The 15366-nt window shown below is 40.8% G+C and overlaps 1 pseudogene; it reads left to right on the top strand.

Moving 5' to 3' along the window:
* Positions 1 to 7180: 7180 nt before the first annotated feature.
* LOC105479419 (polyadenylate-binding protein 4-like) lies at positions 7181 to 12926 on the top strand (annotated as a pseudogene).
* The last annotated feature ends 2440 nt before the right edge of the window (positions 12927 to 15366 follow it).

Here is a 15366-nt window from a genome sequence, read left to right as displayed (position 1 = left end):
CCTTTATTTATGGATTCTCATGCTCTCAAGCTATTAGATACATCCATGTGGTTCCCAAATGTCATCATGCCTTTCCTAGCCTGGGATGCAAAATCCACAAGTCTGATGCCATTGTGTTTTTTAAGACTCATCTAATTTTAAAATAAGCAATAAAACAAAACAATAGTCCTTATTTCCTTAAGCTAAGCCTTCTTACAATGGTATACTTTGCTTTTACTTGCAACCTCAACTATCTTAAAGAAGTGACACACAAAGACTACTCATGCTTCCCCTGAGGCTCTCTGAAAACTTCCTTCCTTAGAGATATTTAGTGGGCATATGACCAAATCAAATGGCCCTTTTTAATAGACATACCCCCCACACCTGGCTTTTATTATGTCATAGGAGGTAAAGAGAAATCCCAAGACCCTTCCCCAAACCTAGAGAGCTGGTGGCCTTCAGAGCTGACCCCCTTCCTGCAGACTGTCCCCACAGCGGTTCTGCAAAATCACACTCACAACACACTGTGTATTGTGGGGTTGGCATAGATGTTTTGAAACTAGGCAGACCTTGCGCAGTGTTTAGTTTTTGGCGGAATTTATGTTTTTGGCTGGCTGCCACTGTGAAATGTGTTTAGTTTTAACTGACAGGCCTGGTCAACACTGCAGGTCATAGGTAAGTCTAGCTCATTGCGACTAGGTGAAGCCAGATCTTCTGCTTCCCAGTTTTCTTTTTGTTTTTTACTGTCTTGGTAAAGAAGAATTTCTAACAGACACGTAGCAAAACATTTCTGTCCTTCTACCTGATCCTCTGTGATAAACTCTTCCTGCTCTGTGATGACATTCTTCTTCAGTGACTAGACATCCAGGGGTTGGGAGAAGCTACTGGGGAAGTTGCAAGAGTAGGGATTAGGTTGTACACTGGGAAGTAAGACTGTGGTGTGGTATGGAGCAGAAGGTTGCCAGGAGAAATCCTCAGGAGTGTAATGTGACATTTTCGTCCTTAAACCTGGGCTGGAGCAGTGTCACAAGCAATCCGGCCAGATGCTGAAGAGCCAGTGAGAGGAGGACAGGAGTACAGCCAACCTGACATGAGACCTTGATGTTGGCGCACCAGTGTCACTGGGACACAAGGAGTCTCTGTTTCATTTTTTTCCCCTGAGAGGGATTTGCACCCAGCCACCTTGTGACTGTTTTTTTAATTCAGTTCAGTGAAAATGACCATGCTTTTTCCTACTATCTCAACCAAAATTTGTACCCATGCCAGGCTGGGAAAGTATATACTTCCTGAATGAAAAGTGTGATCCAACCATTATGAGCCCCAGAGGGTCTTTGTGGGATTGGTCACTGAGTTGCAGGATGGCAGAGGTGTGGGGTCAATGCCATTTCCACTGTGATATGAGAATAACATTGAGGAAACTGTCAAAGTCAAAGATCACGCACAGAGTTTGTAAACATAATTTTTTAAAAAAGAAAATAAATGGAAGGTAAATAATATGAAAATATAAGTTCCATGAACAAGGGAGTTTCAGCTACGAATTTTTTACTGTTCACTGCTAAATAGTAGGTTTAGCTTGACACATAGTGGGTACACATACTCAAGAAATAGGCATCAAATGGATGGATGAATGAATGAATGAATGAATGAATGAATGAAAAGTATGTTTTTAGAGAGCACTTAAAATGAGAAAGTTTAACATTCATCATGTGTCTATCAAAACCTGAATTGAATTGTAACAAACATAATCCCGGCTGACTTGAGAAATTTTATCAAATGCATATTATTTTATTTTGGGGGTTATGATTTACACATTAATGTTGTTTTAAAATGTAATGTGAAGAAACATACAGAATTTAAATATGTTAATTCAAACTCAAATTATGTATATATACACACATATACACAAGCATACATTACACATATATATGATATATGAATTTTTTCCCTTTTCATAATTAAGAAGTGCAAAGCAATACTATTAAGAGGCAATTTTGGATGTAAAATTCCCTAAAGCTATCCAATGCAGAAGCAAAGGGTGAAACGGAGCTGTAGACTCAAGTAGCTTGGCTCTGTATTTCAGGGGCAAATGAGGCTACATATTTAGAAGGAACTGTACCTGTATTAATTTTTTCTCCATTCTGCTGGGCCTTGGTGGATTTTGCTCATGACTTCTGTTAACATGTGCTGGGCCAATAACGTTATAGATCATAGGACACATCCCCCATATTGTGGGGAATTTGCATCCCATGCTTTAATTACCCTTTGGTTTCTGGAGAGGTAAGGGCTGAATTCAGCGGTCCTTTCATAACAGGCCTGTGGTTCAGGCCTGGCTTGGAAAGGGACCCGGGGGCTGGCAGGCACTCCAGGCAAATTTTCCAGCAGCAGCACGGCTCCATTTGCTTCCTTCAACAGGTCTTCAGTTGGCTATATTAGTTCATCGGCTTCAGACTTTGAATTGGCACAAATGCATTGTGCAGATGGGGCAGTCGCATTAACTGGCCTGGAACTAATTAAAAACTGGAATATTTTAGATCAGTAGGAAGAAGCGTGGCCAGATTTGCAGGGATGGTGCAAGTGAGCTGAAAGAGCAAATTAACCCAGCCCTTTGAGAAAGATTCCTGCTGCCCGACCTTAGGTAGCCTCAACTGGGCTTGGGCATATCCTGGTGTGAGATGGCCCCTGCAAACCTGACGGGTCCTCAACCATCTCAGCTGCTTAGGAAACATTCTTTTTTTTTTTTAAATATTCCTAGTGGCACCATGCTTTATTAAAAAGAGCAAGTTTGCCAAGCTTGTTAGCTTCAGGGAAAAGACATATCCAAGTGAGTGAAGGACTGTGAAGGGCATTTATAATGAGGGAAATTTACTGCCTGGTTGAGTGTCAAGGGCTGTGTTCTGAAGACTGGACTTCAGGCACAGCCAACGACCTCCCGCCACAGTGGGACACCATCCAGAGGACTTCCTTCTGACCTTTCCCCTCAGGCATGTCCTAAGGCACCTCGCTTGTCCTCTTTGTCACCACTTGCTATTTTGCATTCTGTCTGAACTGTAAGAAACACACACTCACCTTGGCTCAGATGGAGTGCTGTCTTGCTAAGGGCTTCACCATGGCTTGCCCCGAACTGCTGTCTCACTCCAGGTTTGGGGAAAACTTGAAGCTTGTTTTCAGCCTTAACAGTCTTAGCTCAGAGCCAAGAGTTGTGAATCCAAAAAATATCCATTGCTAGTTTTTGGTGTTTTGTTTTTATTTTTGTATTTTTTGATACCTACAATTTATTGGGCTTGTATGTATGTGCCCAGCACTGGGCTAAATTATGGAAGACACTAGTCCATTAAATCAACACAACAACAAAAAAGTAAAGAAATTAATATTGTTATTTAGCTTTTTATTTTAATTTTTACAGTTGTGGTAAAGTAAACATAACATAAAATTTACCATCTTAGCTATTCTTAGGTGTGCAGTTCAGTGGCATTAAGTACGATCACATGGTTGTACAAACATCACCTCCAACCATCTCCAGAACTCTTTTTGTCTTGCAAAATTGATACTGTGTACCCACTAAACAACTTCCCACTCTTCCCTCCCACCAGATCATGGCAACCACCATTCTACTTTCTGTCTCTGTGAATTTTTATTTATTATTGTTTTTGACAGCGTCTTGCTCTGTCGCCCAGGCTGGAGCGCAGCGGCACAATCTTGACTCACTGCAACCTTCACCTCTGGGTTCAAGGGATTCTCCTGCCTCAGCCTCCTGAGTGGGTGGATTACAGATGTGCGCCACTACGCCTGGCTAATTTTTGTATTTTTAGTAGAGACGGGGTTTCACCATATTGGCCAGGCTGGTCTCAAACTCCTAACCTCATGATCCGCCCACCTTGGTCTCCCAAAGTGTTGGGATTACAGGTGTGAGCCACTGTGCTTGGTCATCTCAATGAATTTGATTACTCTAGATACCTCATGTAGGAGGGATCATCAAGTATCAGTCCTTTTGTAACTGGTTTATTTCACTTAGCATAATATTCTCCAGGTTCATCAATGTTGTAGCATATGTCAGAATTTTCTTCTTTTAAGGCAGAATAATATTTCATAATATATTTTGTCTATCCGATCATTTCTCCATAGATATTTGGGTTGCTTCCCTCTTTAGGCTATTGTGAATAATGCTGCTGTGAACATGGGTGTGCAAGTATCTCTTTGAGACCATTACTCTCTTTTATATGTGAGGGATCCCATGTACAGAGAGGTGCTTAACACAGGTCATGCAATAGTTAAGGAATAGAACTAGGATTTATATGCAAGGAGCTGTCACTCCAGAACATATTGTTTTCATTTCTGTCTTCTCCAACCTGTATAAAGGACAGATGTCCATCCCTCAGTGATAGGCTGTATATTATGAAACTGAAGCATAAGCTGAGTGAACACCAAGAAGTTTTACATGAATTAAATCTTCATCATTCTCCTAAAGACTTTTCTAAATTAGATCTTTGATGCTAAATTATACCACATTATTCCAAAATGTCAAGATTAGATAAGTATAATAATAATTTTAATCACAAAAGAAATTCATTTTTTGGTGTTTCCAAATAACCAAGCATCATTTGGAGGTAACTCCTAGAACAGTGTAAGTCATCGTTCGGCTTGATAAATGTACTGATTCTTACCAAAAGTAATGAAAAACTTCAGCCATTTCATTCTGTGGACTAACCCCAATCATTACGATGATAGTTACCTGGTACTAGCACTGTAATAGATCTTTTATACATTTTATTCTACCAAATCATATAAATGCTCCCATTTTACAGATGAGAAATCCAAAATTAAAAATAAAATATTATAGTTCAATCTGCCTGATCCCAGTACTCAGGTTCTTTCTGTTACCTTTTACATCCTGGGCACTGCTTGTCTTGCGTCATGCAGTTGAACATCAGCGAATCAGATGCAAACAAAAGATTTGTATATAAGCTGTTGTGAATTTTAAACATATGGCTTTTGGGAAGAAATGGAATGATCCCTGAACATGAACGATTTGTAAAAGTCTTTGGCGGACAGAGGTTTCTGTAAATGGATTAAGGAATAACCTTTTGACAAGTACAATACATATTTCATGTCTAGTAAATGCTGTACCTGCCACCATATCCTGCAAGTCCCGGCAGCTGCTTCTAACAACCCAGCTTTCATGGAAGGATCTGGTCTGGGGAGCGTGTTCAGCAATCCTCTGCTCGAGCTGCCTGGCTCCTTTTCAAAATGTTTCCTATGTCTCAGCCTCCAACTCAACTCTTCATCCTGGAAAAGTCTGTGTCTCATTCCAGCTCAGTGCTGTGATTTATTTTTGGCGGGCAAAGGGAAGAATTAGTCATACCTACTCTTCTGTTTGAGTCTAATGGGAGCATTGTGACTGGTGGTAAAGATGGTGGTTTATCAGCCTGGTGATTTGTAGAGTTTATGGCATGGGCCCCCTTGTTCCTCTGAATTTCCTTTCCCCTGTGAGTCACTCTGCAATAATAATGAAGAGGTGAGGTCCAAAGTTTGACAGTGGACCTCCTTGTACTCAGCTTTCAGCATTGCAATAATTCCATATTGTCAGAGAAAAGATGATGTCATCTCCTTAACAGTTGAAAACAAAGGGGGACAAATAAAAATGACTAGGCCACCCAAAGAACTGCCAATCAATACTATCGACAATGGAAGAGGAAAGCATTCTTTCAATCATAAAGTATGACTGAGCTAAGCAGTATTGACCTTAGGGTAAGGCATTTCTTACGATTTAATGAATGGCTAGGAAGCTGATGGACCTTTAGTCAAACTGGTTATTAACTGCCTGAAAGTGTCTGACCCTGGAAACCATAATTGCTGCTACAAATGCAAGCACATAAGAAAGTCCAAGTCTGGCTTAGACAATGTGCTGTTGTAAGCAAGTCCCAATGCTGAACCATAAGACTGACCTTTACAGATTTGCCTGGGCGTCCCCCACCACAGAACTGCATACCATTCTCAAAGGACATAATTTCATGAAGATCCAATGCTAGAAATAAATTCCAGAAATAAACATGGATAGCATTTGCCCATCTCACAGAATAGAATATTATACACTCTAGGTAGAACAATTCACCTCAAAGCTGATGGATTGAACTGATAGTGCTATGATTATAGTGGCCAGCGCTGTCCATCAGAAACATAAGGTGAGCCATATATGTAATTTACAATTTGCTACTAGCCACATTACAAAAGTGATTCCAGCACAAAACTGATTGCATTTTAATAACATAATTAACCCAGTAGATACAAAATATTATCATTTCTACATGATAGTATTTTTTACGTGTACTCAGTAAAAAAATTATTCAAGAGATACTGCATTTATTTTTTACACAAAGATTTTATATTCCAGTATATATTTCACACTTACACCACATCTCAATTCAGACTAGCCACACTTCAAGTACCCAAGAGCCATATGTGGTTAGTGGCTATCACTGTGGACATTGCAGGCGTAGGAAATTGTTTTGGAATTAGTAATGCATCAGAATGTTCAGCTGGATAAGATGGCCCAAATAATAGGGTGCTATTTCCCCAGGATGATCAACAAATAGCCAACTTAGGCAAAAATGCTAAGTAAATGTGAATTATCTATTTTAGAAGAGAGAGAGGAATTCATAAATGGTATTTGAGTTTAGAAAGAGTTTTCACAGACAGTGACTAACTTTTGCCGTTTTCTCTGATACTGCACTGATTTAGCTTTGCTTGGAGACATATTTCTGGATTTTAGGGATCAGGAGACTCTGGAATGGAGTTGCAAGGGAAGCAATATAGCATAGAGGAGATATTCCTGAGAAACAGCCTGGGTTTCAGGAACAGATAAAGCTATCCCTGCCACTTTCCACTTGGTGACACAGGGCAAACGACTTTACTTTGGGGAGCTAAGTCTCCTGGTTGCTAACGTGTGGATGATATCCTCACCTCCTTTCTGTTGTTGCTGTTGTGGGACTGAATGCGATAATGATGACAAGTGTGCATGCTGGTACCATCATCACCACCTGCAGCAGCATCAGAAAGTGAAATGTTGTCCACTAATATGACTCTGCAGCCAGGAGCCCAGAACACCAGGTGTGCCCAGGCACTCCTCAGGGAGTAGATAGGAAGATTGTATTAAGAGGCATCATACTTCAGTTGCCAGAAGGCAAGCCAAATGAGTGTCATAGCGATGGCAGTGTCTGGAGGAATGTGGCTGCTAATGGAAACGGATGAACCTAAGAAAAGGGTTACCCAGTGGAGAAGTGGTGGGTATAGGATCAAGGATCAAGTAGATTCCTCATGAAGAATATGCAGGTTGAAAGCAGAAGTGGAGCAGAATTATCAATAAAAGGGCAGTCTCCTGAGCAGTGAGTCATGAAGGAAAACTAGGGAGTCAAGAGTCTTGAAGGAGGGTTGACCTGTAGTTAGAGAATCAGCCTTCAAAAACTCTGAAAGATAAATTGCATATTACCAAAGAGGAAGATCAAGTTTATTCCTTTTTTTTTTTTTTTTTTTATCATTACCTGGCACACAGCAAATTCTAAATAAATGTCTCATGAATCACGGACTAGCAAGCTGGCTCACTGGTGAAGGAAGCCTGTGATCAGAGCCTGGGTAGTCCAACCAATCTTGAAGGAGATGCATCCTTACAGTACACAGAGGTCACCCTGATTCAGGAAGAGGAGGCTTATTATGCTCCTAGTGGTGAACAGGGGAAGAGAGGGAGAGGGGGTAAGAAGGGGTGGTGGGATGGGACAGAGAGATAGAGATGAGGCCAATAGCTATCTTCCCTCTTCAAATCACCTGGGTCAGTAATGTAAAGGACAAAATTGGTTGGGCAAGAAGGCCGCCACCTTTGGCAGGGCATGGTGGCTCATGCCTATAATCCCAGAACTTTGGAAGGCTGAGGCAGGTGGATCTTCTGAAGCCAGGAATTTGAGACCAGCCGGGCCAACATACTGAACAGCTGTCTCTACTAAAAATACAAAAATTAGCTGGGCATGGTGGCACATGCCTGTAATTCCAGCTACTTGTGAGGCTGAGGCAGGAGAATTGCTTGAACCCAGGAGGCAGAGGTTGCAGTGAGCTGAGATTGTGCCACTGCACTCCAGCCTGGCGACAGAGTAAGACTCTGTCTCAGGGGAAAAAAAAAAAGTAGACTGCCAGTGTTCAGGTAAGATTGCTATACAAACTATTACCAAAAACGTCAAGACCTCATTTCTTAATGTGGGGTAATCAGACCTCAGATCTAAACATAACTCTGCCTGCAAGCAATCTTGAGGGCCCGTTTCAAACAGTCATCTCCGAAGAATTCCATGATGCTATCATGTACCCATGAAGATCAGGTTAGCCCTGCTTCTCAGCAGAAAGCATCTTTATGATGACAGTCTTGTGCTTATTACAGCCAGTGAGCTTTTCTCCTGGGCAGCCTTTAGATAAATGCTGTGAAATTCTGGCTCCCTGAATTATTTTTCTCATGTTTCAAGCTGAGCAGCCTTTTTCGTGTGTATAGAGTCTCTCCAAATAGTCGAAGACCATTGGGTAGGTTTTTACTCACCCCATTCCCATCCTAGTCCTATCCTACCTTCCTGATATCACAGCCAAGATATCTTAATAAGTGTTTGAGGAGTTCCCAAACTCTTGGTCCTCATATTTGCAGAAAAGTTTCTGCTTCACTCCAGAAGCTAATTCATACATGCTAGTGTGGTTAATAGTTAGATTTCAAAAATCAACTTTCTTTTCTTATTCTTTTGGTTTTCAGGTTGCCTGTCTGAGCCACCCACTTGAGTGAAACATCGTTCTTTTACTGTGTGGTGTTGACTGCACTTTGGGTGGGACTGAAGAGCACAAAGTAAGACCAAGAATCATTTCCTCACTGTTCACATATTAAACTTGCATTTTTAAAAACATGATTGCAAGCGCAGCAACAAAATCTATTGCTATTTCTGACTCTGAGAAAGTCAATAAAAACTATTCACATATAAAGGTCTCATTCAAGGTAGGTCAGCTCTACAGCACTGCTTCCCAGATGTGTCAGAAGTTTGGAGGTGTTGCTTGAAGGCTTCATTGAAGAATTGCTTCTGCCATCTAGGTTTGTTTTTAAATAACATTTGATTAGATTTGTTTCTATTTACAGATCTCTACACACCTGGTTATCAGCACTGTGGTTCAAAGAGCATCAGTTTAAAGCTGGTAGACAAGATTAATGTCAATTATTGTTACCGGTAATTCTGCCTTTACATTTATTGTTAAATTCAAGATAACATCTAAGGATACAGATGAAAAACATAAATTGATGATAGCACTGAAAAATGATGTTAATTACCATTTAGCAAATGTTTATTATGTTGCAGACACAATGTAGACACAAAGAGTTTACTCTTTTTCATCTATTACCTCCTTTGGGTTTCACAATAATCCCGTGAGAAATAATATCTCCATTTCACGGAAGAAAACAGAAGGCTCAAATTGTTAAGACACATTTCAGATTCATGCAGTTTATAAGTGGTGGAGCCCAGATTCAAACAAAGGATTGACAAACTCCAGGGTTTATGCTCTTACTAATACATAAGAACCAGGTACCAACCAGCACCGGCAGCCTAAACAGTTTCTGGAAGAATTTGAGGTTGGAGATAGATCAATAAAAATGGATCTACACTGGCAGAAAGAATAGAAAATTTTAAAAAATGTGTTTCTGTAAAAATATTAATGGCAAAATGGAAGACAACGTGATAAGGAGCAGTGAAAATCACAGAAGGAGAGCTGGGGGAGAGACAGCTATGGAGGATTTTGAGACCAACCAGAGAAGAAAACAATGACTCGCTGTGCTTATGAGAAGAGAGCTGGAGACACATCGTGAACTTTTTCAAATGCTTCCAGCATGTCATAGCTTACATTATCACCAGAATGATTTAAAAGCAACCTATGCTTAGAAGTTCTTTTGGTGGCAACTCCGTAATCTGCTCAGTGTCCAACAAGACTCTTTTCAGTCACCAAATAAACAATTCTAAGGCATAGCTATGATGGTTAATTTTATGTCGTAGGAAATTTATTTTAACCTGCTTTTATTTCATGGGTGCTTTCCAAGTTTTGCGTGTTAACTACAAAGGGACAAATGTTTCCCATCAGGCCAGGAGGAGAAGAGATGGGGCATAAACAGAATCTAGGCTAAAAATACAAAAACCATTTCTAGAAATAAAATATTTATAATTCATGCATTTGAGAAAACCCACACACCTTTGCCTGGAGTCATTTCTGATAATTATTAAAGATCTTCAAAAAGGTGTATCAGGTTCCCCTTAGGCTGTATTTCATTTTTTTGCTCACTTTCTTATAGAAGCCGTTATTACTGTAATAACGCAGGTATATTCTATCAGCAGCTCGTCTCAGCTCCACCGTCTGTCTTTTTCTGTTTTTTCTCTCTTTCTTTCTTTTTTTGTTTTACTAGAATTACTTTGCCATCACTGCAAAGTCCCATTCAGGGACTAACCTATACGCATGCCTGGAAGTGTTACTAGTCAACATGACATGGGGCAACCACTGACCAATAAAGGAAAAGAACTGAGGGATAAAAGTTCTCTCTTCTGTGTAACTGGAGGGAGATTTTGAAGTGCACTTATGCTATTTGCCTCATTGAAGTATTCCCAGTGGGATCCAGCCTCAGTTGCCCGTAGTCACAATAAACTCTATAGCGCTCATGGACTGGCTTCCTCTTTTCCCAGTTTCCTGCTTCTCCTCTTTGAGTTCACTTCCCCCCAGCCCTCACCCACCCACCCACCCACCAAAAACTACTTGCACTCAGTGCTTGCCTCAAGCTTTGCTTTTTGCTGAAGCCTAGGCCAAGAAAATATTTTATCACTGAAGCACCCGACCTATTTAGTTTCTCTTCAAAGTGTTGGATATTGAATATTTTAAGTAATGTATTAAAACTTGGTTGGAAATGTATTTAAAATACTACCTTTTACATAAGTTTTTTCAGGGTATGATAAAACAGGTTTGGCAATCACTAGTTTAATAAGAATGCCATGGAATTTTGATCTGTGAATAGTTTTTTTTTTTCTTTTTCTTTTTGGTTTCTTGTTTTGTTTTGTTTTGTTTTTTATAGAGACGAGGTGTTGCTATGTCACTCAGGCTGAGTTGTTGTTGTTGCTGTTGTTTTGTTTTGTTTTGAGACAGCATCTCACTGTCTACCAGGCTGGAGTGCAGTTTCATGATCATGGCTCACTGCAGCCTCCACCTCCCAGGCTCAAGCGATTTTCCTGCCTCAGCCTCTTGAGTAGCTGGGACTACAGGCGTCCACCACTGTGCCTGGGTGATTTGTGTATTTTTTATTGAGACGAGGTTTCTCCATGTTGCCCCCACTGGTCTCAAACTCCTGAGCTCAAGTGATCTGCCCACTTCCACCTCCCAAAGTGCTGGGATTGCAAGCATGAGCCACCACACCCGGCCCCGGGCTGGCTTTGAACTCCTGAGCTCCAGTGATCCTCCCGCCTCAACCTTCTCAGTAGCTAGGAATATAGGGGTGTGCCAACTCATCTGGCTTGTACATAGTTTTATATTTATGTATTCCCTATTTTGTAGATTATGAAATTTCTTAGCGGTAAGTGCTACGTATTTACTACTGCTTAGGACGTAGTTTACTTTTGGAAGATTCATACAATGTGACATTTAAAAATTAACCAAACTCATCTAAATTTATCGATTTTGACAGGTGACATCTCTTGAAATAGAGTACATGGAAAATCCATCAGGATACCTTAAAGCACATTGTGTCACTTCTCTTCCAAACATTCCCAAGAAGCTCAAATAGGGTAGACCATTTTATTTCAAAGTTTATTTTTCAAAAAGAATCTTATAGGCAGTAGATTGATATTGCACATTCCCCTGCCATCCCCTAGAGATTCTGAGTTAGCAGGTTAAAGATGAGTTCAGGAACATGCATCTTAAATCAACTTTTCTAGGAATTCTGAAGCAGATGACCCTCAGACAGCACTTTAGAAAATGCCATTTATAGAATCTTTGAATTTCAAAAACGAAAAATCATCTTTCCAGCAGTCATTCATTTTGCAGATTAGAACAATTATTCCAGCAGCACTCTTTCCTTTATTTGTTATTGTTGACCATATATATCATTTAGGCCACGACCAAGAAAACAAAAGTAACTCCTAGCATTCAAAGCAGGGGGAATTGGATTCAGCTTTCAGTGGTAGTGAAGGATCTCGGAAACCAAACAGGGAGCGATGAGGCAACTCAGGAGTTAGTAACATCAGGATGTCGCCACCATCCTGAGGTTGCAGTAGAGAAGGAATGATGTGGTGCTGCCATATCCCTGGCGCTGAGTTCATCCTAAAGAACTGTGGTCTTGCTTGGCTATGGACTTTGGTGGGGCTAGTGCCGCCCAGCAAGGGCTGACTGACAGCTGCCAAGCTGGAGGCGTTCCCACAGCTGCGCAGAATTTAGCGCAGCGCGCAGCTGTTGCCTGCTGCTCTCCAGGCTGTTAACCCCTTCAAATACACCTTCCGTGTCCGCAGCCCTCATCCTCCCATACAGACTCTGCAGGCACTCCAGCCTGCGGTCCATGTGCAGGGGCAGGAGCCACTGACTGCCTCCATGCTGGCTGCAGCATCACCTCAAGGACCAGAAGCAGATGCTGGGAGAGCGCTTGTTCCCACTCATCCAAACAATGCATTCAAACCTGGCTGGGAAGATCACGGGAATGCTGCTGGAGATCGACAACTCTGAGCTGCCGCATATGTTACAGTCCCCCGAGTCTCTCCACTCCAAGGTGGATGAAGCTGTAGCAGTTCTACAGGCTCATGATGCCAAGAAAGAAGCTTCCCCGAAGGTGGGCGCTGTTGCTGCTGCTACCTCTTAGACAAGGAAAAACCGATTCAAAAGCCAAATAACCCCTCATGGAATTCAGCTTAAGGTTTGAAGACTTCCTAGCTTGTCCTATGGACCTCAACACCAAGAACTACAAATTGCAAATTTAATAGGTCATTTTGTATTGAAAGGTCAATTATGAAGCGCCTAGAATTTTTCAATGATACGAATATATTCTCTGGGTTCTGCTGTGGCGCAGTGTTAACTTTTTTTTTCTATTGTGGGTTTTGGTTTTTTCCCCCAGAAATTGGTTTTATTTGATGTACCCAAGTCTTATGTTTCTCAATAAAGAAAAAAAAAATCTCCATTTAAAAAAAAAAAACAAAAAAAGAACCGTGGTCTTGCACAGCAGGTAGCTGTACAATGGAGGGATAGACTTGCTACTGGAGACCCATCTGAACCAGTTAAAAGGGGAGAAAAGAGCCCTGGCATCTCCTTCCTTTCTCTTGTCAGTGCCTGCCATTGGCTGAATTCATCTAAAAGCCAGATGACAGGAGGTCTGGGAGATGCAGCCTGCAGATGTCCCCTCCTCCTAACCATCCATGGTTCAAGGCAGAGCAGAGGAAAGGCAAGGAATAGTGAAAAAAGCAGGCCTAGGGGAACCACAGTTTCCTATTCCTTAATCCTTAGCACGGCACAAACTTATTCTAAAATTATAAGCATCCACCTTTTTCACATTACACTGGGTATCCTTAGAAACCCAATCTCTAGCTGGGCGTGGTGGCTCACATCTGTAATCCCAGCACTTTGGGAAGCCGAGGCGGGTGGATCACCTGAGGTCAGGAGTTCAAGACCAGCCTGGCCAACATGATGAAACCCCATCTGTATGAAAAATACAAAAATTAGCCAGGTACGATGGCTAGCGCCTCTAATCCCAGCTACTCAGGAAGCTGAGACAGGAGAATGGCTTGAACCCGGGAGGCATAGGTTGCAGTGAGCCGAGAATGCACCATTGCACTCCAGCCTGGGTGACAGAGCAAGACCTCATCTTCATAAAAAAAAAAAAAGAAAAGAAACTGAATCTCTAAACACCACATGCAGCCCTACAGATGCTAACTTGACTTAATCCAAACAGGACACACTTTGCTTGCTTTACTTGAGTATGCCATTGTCTAAAACAGTTTCTTTGTTTTATTAATAATGAGTGGATATCATTATTAATTATTAATTACTTGTAATTAAGAATAATATAGATATTTTCCAGGATTTAAAATAACTTCTTGATATAATAATATACTGAATAGAAACTTCCTGAAGAGAAGTTCCTCAAAGTATATCTAATTCTAATACAATAATTATAAGAAAAACACTAATTCTAAGAATAAAAAGGTATGAGGGTAAATAGAATTTTAAAAAACTAGGTTAAAAAAATCAAAGTATTTAATTGCCATTAATATGCTAATATAGGTTATAAATCACCAAGAGGAAGATCCAATATACAATATTTTCAAACTTACATAATCATTCATTTAGTTGACAAATATTTATTGATCAACCATCCTATGCCTGAAATTCTTTGAGGTGCTGAAGATTACAACAATAAACAAAGTAGACAAATCTTTGACCTCATGGAGAGCAGATTCTAGTGGAAAAAGTCAAAAAATTAAACAAGTAAATATGTAGTATTTACTTTTTTCCACAATGCTCTTTTTCAAATCAATATTCAGTGATTATACTTTGAGTTACACTCCAATGCATGTAATTTTATTGTTAGTCTCCTGCCAGTCAGATCACATTCCAATCTCTTCACCTACCCAGAATTATCTTTTTTACCTTTTTAACGTAGAAACGATGATAGTGGTTAAATGTGTAGGCTTTGGGGTAAGGCCACCCCTCTTCAGGTCCTAGCTCAGTCCTTCCCTGTGTGTGTAACCTGTGAGCCTCATTCATTCATTCATTCCGCATACATTCATCATGCTGGCCCAGAGCTAGAAACCCAGGGCCCATCTGTGAATGGATGAAGAATCTGACCTCAGGAAACTTATGTTTGGGAGTCATTATCTTCAGTAGAAAGTGAGGATATTCCACTCATTGGCCTTATGAGGTCATCATGATGATTAAATGACTTAACCCCTGGATGAACTTTGAGCACTGCCTGGTGCATCCTAAGAGCTGACTAAATGTTAGCATTTATTCATCACGTTATGTCCACATTTAAAATCCTTCAATGGGTCACTTCTGCCTGTAGGGTAAATTCCAAATTGTTTAGCTTGATACACACAAGCCTTTTAGGATCTGGCTCCTGATTTTGCATCCTGTCTCATCCGCTGCACACTGGGCTCCCATCCTGTGTAATACTTTAACACCTTATGCCCAGATAATTCTGTCCTCTCTGCATGGGGTCATCTCCTTCCTGAATCCCTTCTTTCCTTTCAAAAGTGAGCTCAATTACCTACTCTGAAGACTATTGTGTTGGCTCCTCTGTGCCCATCCATGACTCCACCTAGTCACACTGACCCTTTTGCCCACAGATCATTCATATCTGACTCTCTT

Source organism: Macaca nemestrina, chromosome 7, assembly GCF_043159975.1.
Source record: "Macaca nemestrina isolate mMacNem1 chromosome 7, mMacNem.hap1, whole genome shotgun sequence".
Classification (NCBI taxonomy): Eukaryota; Metazoa; Chordata; class Mammalia; order Primates; family Cercopithecidae; genus Macaca; species Macaca nemestrina.
The sequence above is the reverse complement of the archived record's forward strand: the minus strand, read 5'-3'. Positions and strand labels throughout refer to the sequence as shown.